Source organism: Cryptomeria japonica, chromosome 5 (genome assembly GCF_030272615.1).
Source record: "Cryptomeria japonica chromosome 5, Sugi_1.0, whole genome shotgun sequence".
Taxonomy (NCBI): domain Eukaryota; kingdom Viridiplantae; phylum Streptophyta; class Pinopsida; order Cupressales; family Cupressaceae; genus Cryptomeria; species Cryptomeria japonica.
The window spans coordinates 168,626,581-168,635,891 of NC_081409.1; positions in this window are offsets into that span (position 1 = coordinate 168,626,581).

Here is a 9,311-nt window from a genome sequence, read left to right on the forward strand (position 1 = left end):
AATCTTACTATTACAAGAAATAAGAGAAGAGAACTTTGTGAAAAATTGCAAAATGAGAATGATGAAAAGGAATCACTTAATGATATGATAAGCAAGTTGAAACAAGAGATCATGACAACAAAAAATGAAATGCAGGATATGACTATGAGATTTTGCAAAGAGATTGAGGACAGAAAGAAGAATAAAGAAGAATTTACCAGAAGACTAAGTGATGTAGCAAATGAGAACACAAGACTTAGCTATGAAAATGACATGTTGAAGACAGATCTGATGCATACTCAGAATGACTCAAATGAACTAATTAGACAAAAAGAAATCTTTGAAAGGGAATTGGAAACTGCAAATCAACATAAAGAAAAATTCAAGAAAAGCTCAGAAGAACTTGGTACCTTATTGAAGGATCAAAAACCCAAAGGTGACACTTCTGGAATTGGATTTGAAGTTGGAGAAAGCTCTGGTACCGCAAATACTCAAGATCACAACAAACCGGTAAGACCACCTAATACTTATAAATTCAATGGAAAATGCTTTAACTATAATAAATATGGTTATAGGGCAAATGAATGTAGATCTAGGAATTATCAGAATATCAATCCTCCCACCAGTCAATGCTCCAAATGCAACAAAGTTGGTCATAACTCTGAAAAATGCAGAATGAATGTAAGATGTTATGTTTGTGAAAGATTTGGACATCTATCAAATCAATGCAGAACACAAACCGGCATAGGTTATGGGAAAGCTATTCAGAAAAATAATGTAACTTGTGATGCCCTCTTAAATGGCACAAGGTTAGTCTAAGATCAAAGAACACAAAAACATACAAAACATTAGTGTTAGTCAATCTAAAACTAAAACATATGAAGGCATTCCAAAGGAGACACTAAAAACATGCTAATGAATCTAACTAAAGAAGTAAAGACAATGAGATATCTCCAACTATCTCTTAGCATGATATTAGCTCCTTCTCCCTTGTTCCTCTCCTCTCCAAGTTCCAAAATAGTGTAGCTCTTAGCAGCTTTTTGCACTATGGATGCTTATGGAGGATTGAGATTTGTAGAATAGCTCCCAAACATGAAATGAAAAGCTATTTTTAATGCTAAAATGATTGATTTTACCAAAAAGACAAGATTTAGTTATGCTATGCTAAATGCTCTCTAAAATGGCTATAGTCTAAATGCTTACAAGTTTTTAGGATCTGGATTATGAAGGAATGGGCTCTATTTATAGGAAAAATGGAGCAATGGATGGCCAAGATTGAAAGGTTTAATCAAGGGTCAAGCTTGAAAGTTGGGGATCCATGTGCACAATTGGCACTAATAAAATAGTGACAAGTGTCAACATAGGATTGGGTTGAGAGAAGAGGTTGGAGGCATTAAAGGCCTGAGAAGACCTCATGGTTATCTAAAGGCTAAGGGTCAAGTCTAAATTAGGATTACCCGCTAGATTAGGAGTTAATCCAAGGATAAACCTTTGTGCAAATGATTAAGAGATAATCATGGTCAAAGCATTAAAGGCTTGATGAGACCCTTGGGTTGGGTAGAGGTTGAGTCAAAACAAATGTTTTAACCATGTGGAAGGGTTTGAGTTAACCATTAATGGTTATTGGAGACTTTGGGGATTAAGTGGTTGAAAGTTGGAAGCCTTTAATGGTTTTCAAAGACTTTGGGGTTTTTGGTGGTTGAAGGTTGAAAACCTTCAATGGTTATCCAAGACTTTGGGCCATTTGAGAAGTGACCTCCCTTTGCTTAGGGATGTGACAAAGTTTAGAGGGGGTTTAGGCTAATTACGAAGGGGTTAAAAGAATCTAGAAGGGGATTAGATTTTGCAAGTGGATTTGGTGGGTGAGGGAAAATAGGATTTTATTTAAAATAAAAATTCATTTATTTCAAAATGTGTGCAAGTTGCATTTGTAGGAAAATGCAAGTGGGGGGGGTTTTAAAATGATTTAAATAAATGTTAATTTATTTAAAAGAGGAAAAGGGGGTTTTTTAATTAAATAAATAGATTTTATTTATTTAATTGATTGTGAATTTGGTTTAATGAATTAATTAAAATAAATTGACTAATTTATTTAATTAATAGAAGAATGTTTGGGGATGAATTAATTAAATATTAATTTAATTAACTGGTGGCTAGTGGATTTTTAATCAAATAAATATGAAATATTCATTTAATTAAAATGGACAGATTTATGTGACTACATTTGCCCCTCTTTGAGATGGTGTAGTTTATCGCATCGTTTCAAAGAAAAACTGGTGTGAAGAAATGCCCCATAAAATGTTAATTTAATGGGTGGTATGCCCCCTCGAGAGATGGGCCGAAAAATTTTGAAAAATCGGGCGATCTCTCGAAAAAGAATGAAAATTGGCAGGGTGGTAGAAGAGAAGAAGTTAGGCATATGGGTGAAAAATAGAAGAAAATGGGGGAAACATGGAGAAATGGGAGGCTCGGGAAGTTCACGGGGACCACGGCGATGAGCAAGGCGAAGTTACGGTGACGGCGGGGGGTATAAATGGGGTGAAAGGGGTGAAAATAGGATCATTTGTGACCGCGACCAGTTGAAAACAAGAGCTCTGACAGTGACATTTGGAGGAGCAAGGAGGAGCTACGATGCCGTTTCTGATCATCGAGCACCGATTTGAGCGAGTGCGATGATTCCAGCGCCCAGCCGACTATGGACCAGCGGTACGCAAATTCGAAAACTGTCTTTTCATGCATTTTTAATATGGTTTTAGCTGAATCCAAGTCAAGTCGGAGCAAGAGCGCTGGAACTATGGTTTTAGCGCGTTTGCTCCATGAATTAGCGCTATTGTGTCGCAATAGCACTTTTGCTATTAATTAGCACTTTTGCAAGGGAGTTTGAGCACTTTTGATAAATTAGCGCTATTGCAGGGTTAATTGAGCGCTATTGGCTCGGAATAGCGCTATTGTATGGCAGTTTTAGCGCTTTTGGTTTTGTAGCGCTATTGTAGAGCTTTTTGAGCACTATTGATGTGGTTGTAGCGCTGTTGTGTATATTTAGCACTATTGTAGATAAAATAGCGCTTTTGCCTTAGGATAACGAGATGCCCCAGTGTCGGACAAAATAAATCTCCTGATGCCTAACGATTGATGGATGGCGAGGTGAAGTGGGAGTTCTTTTGAACCATAGCAGCCCGATGAGACTTAGGTCATTTGTTAGAATAAATGCCTGTTGAAGTCTAGGCGGCCATGATTGCTTACCTGTTGAGACCCGAAGATACTTGATCAAAGTATCTGATGATAGTCTAGGTTTAAAATTAAGAAAGTTTGATAACAAAACAACTGATGGTGATTGATGAATGTCTATGTGCAGGAGGATCTGCGCATGTTGCAATTACGCGAGCGCCACCCCGCGACACAGGGATTGCGAGATCGGTTGACATAGATAGAGATAGACTGTATTGCAACTATTGGCCTCTACGAGGTGATGCATATGCCCGTGATTCGGATGAATCACAACCTGATCACAGCATTGGCAGAGCGATGGCATAGTGAGACATGCATGTTCCATCTAGCTCAGGGAGAGATGACGGTGACTTTAGAGGACGTGTGGCGTATCCTTCGGATTCCGATTCGGGGGCAGCTGGTGACATATGATAGATCCTAGGGGATGGTGGCTTGTCAGCGGATATTTGATGAGGATGTATACATCGATGATGGCTCGATCGCATGGGAGGATATAGCGGCACTCTATGAGCCCCTTCCAGCAGTATTGTCAGGGATCGTCGGAGGTCTTCTATGTCCCAATAGGCGGTCACATGGATTGGCGGTGGGATGGGGATAGATGATAGAGATGATGATGACTGAGGGGACCCGATATGCCTGGGGGCCGTGCGTGTTAGCGCACATGTATCAGGAGTTACACGAGGTAGTGTACAGAGGGCGGGGGTCTCTAGCAGTGGGCATGACGCTGCTGCATGTGTGGGCATGGGAGCACTTACCAGTGACTCGACCAGTGAGTCTGAGATTCTGAGCCGTGGACCAGCCCTATATGTTTATGTATAGTGGTATGATGAGCCAGCCCCACTTGGGGAAGCTAGAGTGGTGGCGGCGGGCATTAGATGATTTGGATGCAATGATCTAGCGGCCATACTTAGAGTGTGAGCCATGGGAGGATGATGTAGAGGCACTACCTTATGTGTTCATGACCCGATTCCTCATTGGGAGGACCACTTATCATGTGAAGAGACAAGTGCCAGGACGGGTGATGAGGCAGTTTGGACGACAGCAGGGACTGCCTAGCGGATCAGGGGAGTATGCACGAGTGATCCGAGAGCGGTATGCATGGGGTCCAGTGCTACCGTATGATCAGGCACTGGCAGAGTTCCGGACACTGTAGGCGAGGCCATAGGACTTATGACCGAGGGTCGTGGATGCAGGTGTGACAGCAGAGTATACACAGTATCGGGCAGCGCACCCGATCCTGTGGATATCAGACCCAGCTGAGCCGATCCCAGCATTTGAGGATGAGAGAGGATGAGGACGAGGATGGGGAGCAGGAGGTCGAGGAGGAGGAGATGGAGGAGGTGGAGATGGAGGTGGTGGAGGAGATGGAGGTGGAGGAGATGGAGGAGGAGGTGGAGGATGTGGAGGAGGAGGTGGAGGAGGTTTGGGGTTGCCGAGGCAGCGGAGAGGGAGAGGTGGACTACCTCTGTAGATATCACAGGGACCTTTGATGCAGGGAGGAGTGCAGCTGAGTGGGAGGGGGATGGAGAGAGAGATCCCGATGGATACAGGTGTAGGGGAGGGTGGTGCAGGGGACGGACCTAGTGGAGGGGATAAACATACAAAACATTAGTGTTAGTCAATCTAAAACTAAAACATATGAAGGCATTCCAAAGGAGACACTAAAAACATGCTAATGAATCTAACTAAAGAAGTAAAGACAATGAGATATGTCCAACTATCTCTTACCATGATATTAGCTCCTTCTCCCTTGTTCCTCTCCTCTCCAAGTTCCAAAATAGTGTAGCTCTCAGCAGATTTTTGCACTATGGATGCTTATGGAGGATTGAGATTTGTAGAATAGCTCCCAAACATGAAATGAAAAGCTATTTTTAATGCTAAAATGATTGATTTTACCAAAAAGACAAGATTTAGTTATGCTATGCTAAATGCTCTCTAAAATGGCTATAGTCTAAATGCTTACAAGTTTTCAAGATCTGGATTATGAAGGAATGGGCTCTATTTATAGGAAAAATGGAGCAATGGATGGCCAAGATTGAAAGGTTTAATCAAGGGTCAAGCTTGAAAGTTGGGGATCCATGTGCACAATTGGCACCAATAAAATAGTGACAAGTGTCAACACAGGATTGGGTTGAGAGAAGAGGTTGGAGGCATTAAAGGCCTGAGAAGACCTCATGGTTATCTAAAGGCTAAGGGTCAAGTCTAATTTAGGATTACCCACTAGATTAGGAGTTAATCCAAGGATAAACCTTTGTGCAAATGATTAAGAGATAATCATGGTCAAAGCATTAAAGGCTTGATGAGACCCTTGGGTTGGGTAGAGGTTGAGTCAAAACAAATGTTTTAACCATGTGGAAGGGTTTGAGTTAACCATTAATGGTTATTGGAGACTTTGGGGATTAAGTGGTTGAAAGTTGGAAACCTTTAATGGTTTTCAAAGACTTTGGGGTTTTTGGTGGTTGAAGGTTGAAAACCTTCAATGGTTATCCAAGACTTTGGGCCATTTGAGAAGTGACCTCCCTTTGCTTAGGGATGTGACAAAGTTTAGAGGGGGTTTAGGCTAATTAGGAAGGGGTTAGAAGAATCTAGAAGGGGATTAGATTTTGCAAGTGGATTTGGTGGGTGAGGGAAAATAGGATTTTATTTAAAATAAAAATTCATTTATTTCAAAATGTGTGCAAGTTGCATTTGTAGGAAAATGCAAGTGGGGGGGGTTTTAAAATGATTTAAATAAATGTTAATTTATTTAAAAGAGGAAAAGGGGGTTTTTTAATTAAATAAATAGATTTTATTTATTTAATTGATTGTGAATTTGGTTTAATGAATGAATTAAAATAAATTGACTAATTTATTTAATTAATAGAAGAATGTTTGGGGATGAATTAATTAAATATTAATTTAATTAACTGGTGGCTAGTGGATTTTTAATCAAATAAATATGAAATATTCATTTAATTAAAATGGACAGATTTATGTGACTACAACTTGTTATGCATGTAAGAAGATTGGGCATATTGCTAAATTTTGTAGAAGTAAAAGTACACCAGTAGACAACAAAAGTGCTAGCTTGAAAGGTAAATAAAAATTTGAAGAGGTTAAGCAATGGATTAAAAAAGCTGATCTAAATATTGGGAATACTCCTCCACTGGTAGAACCAACAAATGCTCCACCGGAAGGACAATGTGATGCTCCACTGGTAGGATAGAGCAGTGCTCCACCGGTAGGAAGTTCTTCATCTAATTGAAGAAAATTGTCTTGAGGGTGTGGCAATCTAATGACACATGTGCTATTATTCCCTCGGTTAGAGAAAAGAAGTTGAAAATCACTTATTACTGGCAAATAAAGTTAAGTGAATACATAACCGGCATGCAATTAATATGGTAGGTAGCGAAAAAGACTTTATAAAATTAGGTTTTGTCTCCATTTCATTTCACCGTGATTTCAAACTCTCAGAGAGTGCGAAGATTTCCGAGCTAAGGCATTTCGACCAAGAAGCAAGCACACTCCAAGCAATCACCCATCCAAGATAGAAAAAGGTATTTTATCATGGCGTCCACCTCTGCAATTGAATACATAGCAAACTCTACTATTGTGGAAGTAATTAAAAGACCTAGGCTCATATTTCAGTTGGTCCCCAAAATAGCAAAGAAGGATGATACCTTAGGTGCATTCTCTCAAATCCGTAAAGGTGTTGTATATGTTGAAGACCCTAGAATGTATATTCACTGCAATATTGAAGAGCTAAGAGATGAGGAAATCAAAACCATGTACAAAACCGAGATATGTGATGATACCGGCAATATCAAAGTTGAACACAAAATCATTGAAACCCTAGGATTCATAGAAATCCTTAGTATTCCTGAATTTCCTAAGGATGTGATTAGGATAGTGTTAAGTAGAGTTCATGGAGAATTTTTCTGGTTAGATGCAATTCATAAGATCACCAAGCAAGTGGTAAAGGTTGTCACAGGGTTACCGGCCACTGGTAAAAGACCAGACAAAAACAAGAAAGTTTCAAATGATTTAATCATAGACCTAACAGGTGCAACATTTGATAAAAGATCTTTAAGGGTTAATGATGTAAAGGATACAAATGTGAGATTCATAAGCATGATATTAGGTTACAAAGCCACTCATACCAATAGACTCAACTTAGTTTCAAGTTTATGCATTAAGAGTGCTTATGACATGATAACCAACAATGCAAAAATTGACATCTATGAATGGCTAAATGATGAACTGATAGACAACCTTAGAAAGATAAAGAAGGATAAGAAAGGAACCTTCAGATTTGGAATTTTGTGTCTAATGCTTCATATAACAAAACAAGTTCCCGGTATATGATATAAAGAATTCAGATATGACATACTGGTAGGAAAGCAATTGACAGAACTATTCAATACCATGGGTGAGAATAAGGAAAACAACATTCATGACTTTTTCCAAGCACTAAAGATGAAAATGAAGAAAAGGACAAGGTTATCTTAGGAAATTGTAGATAAATACAAAGATGATATATGCTTTGTTATCAAAAAAGATGAAATATGGATGGAAACAGTCATCCCAAGGACAATCTAGGTAACATAAATGGGCTATGAAACACATGACCACATAGTTGAAACTTATGCCAAAGCACTTCTGGAAGCCCCCAATGAACCTAAGGAGGAAGCATTTGGTAGTGTTGAAACAATAGAAAAACAAATACAGTCCAAGAAAAGAGTAAAGAAGGTAGAAGATTTTGTGAGAAAAGGATCCAGACAAGCAAAAGCCATTAAGGAAGGTGTATTAAAGAAAACCGGCATAACTGAAGATGAGTTGGCAGCCTCACAACTTGAAGCTCATCTATCACCGGTAGGTACTTTTTCAGAAGGAGACATGCCAACAACCTTTAAAATAGTTATTAGGAAAAGAGATCCCTCACTGGCAACCACTCCTTCACCTACAAGGACAAGGCAAAAGGAACAAGCTATGAGATCTCTAGTCAGAAAGGTCACACCCAAAAAGAAGCTGACCCCTAAGAAAAAGAAAAAAGCAAAAACTGACTTGGTAGCTCTAGACATTTTGTTAAATGAGATCACAAAGGAAGGAAAACTGAAGAACATAGGGGAAATTTATGACACCCTATCGGCTGATGAGAAAGGGCAAGTTGAGGAGAGTGTAATACTACACATGGACATGTTTAAAAAGTTTTTGATGGAAGTCATAAATGAAATTCCTAATGACTTATACAAAAGACTTGAGGCCAGAAGGCAAGGAGTAATTGAATTGGACAAGAAAATAAAAATAGAAAAACTACTTGCTATATATCCAGTAAACTCCCCAAAAGAAATTGATGATCTGATAGCTCAAGCCAACTGGAAAAAATTTTCCACTACACATTAGCATATTTCACTGATGGCAGGTAGAGTTGCAGAGGTTTTAGAGGAAACAGAAGATGGTTGGGACATATTTTTGGTTGAAAAAGAGAAACAAGAAGAATATAGGAATCCCAAGCCTATTAAGGTATATCAGAAGGATAAGGACAAAGGGAAAGGGAAAATTGGTGGACCTCCAAGCATAAAGGTTAAAGATAACCTACCTCCACCTGTAAAAATGGCAATCCCTGAAAACCAACCGGCAGCTGAAAGCATGGATGCAGAGGATAGCAATACAAATCCTGAAGTCCTATTCACTATAAATGTTGATACCCAAAAGATCAACATAATAGTTGATAAAGACCCAAGTGAAAAATTAGATACGGCTAAAGAGCCTTCGATAACAGGAAATACAGAGCAACCGACAGCGGATACAAGGAAAAAGATGGAATCTGAAGCACAAATAGAAAAACCAACAGAGCTAAAGGCTTCAGAACAGATACCACCAGTAAGCAATGAAGCAGGAAAACCAGTGCTAAAGGAAATGCAGACAGAAACTGACCTACCAGAGGTCAATTCAAGCATGGTCACTTCCATCGGTACTCAGTTTGTTGGGTCACCATCAAAGTCAACAAATGTGACTGAGGTATTACTTGAATCCATCAAGAAAATAACTGACTATAGTTCTCAAGCTTACAAAGCAATAGATGATTCAATACCAATTTTGATGATAATCGCTCCTAATTGTAA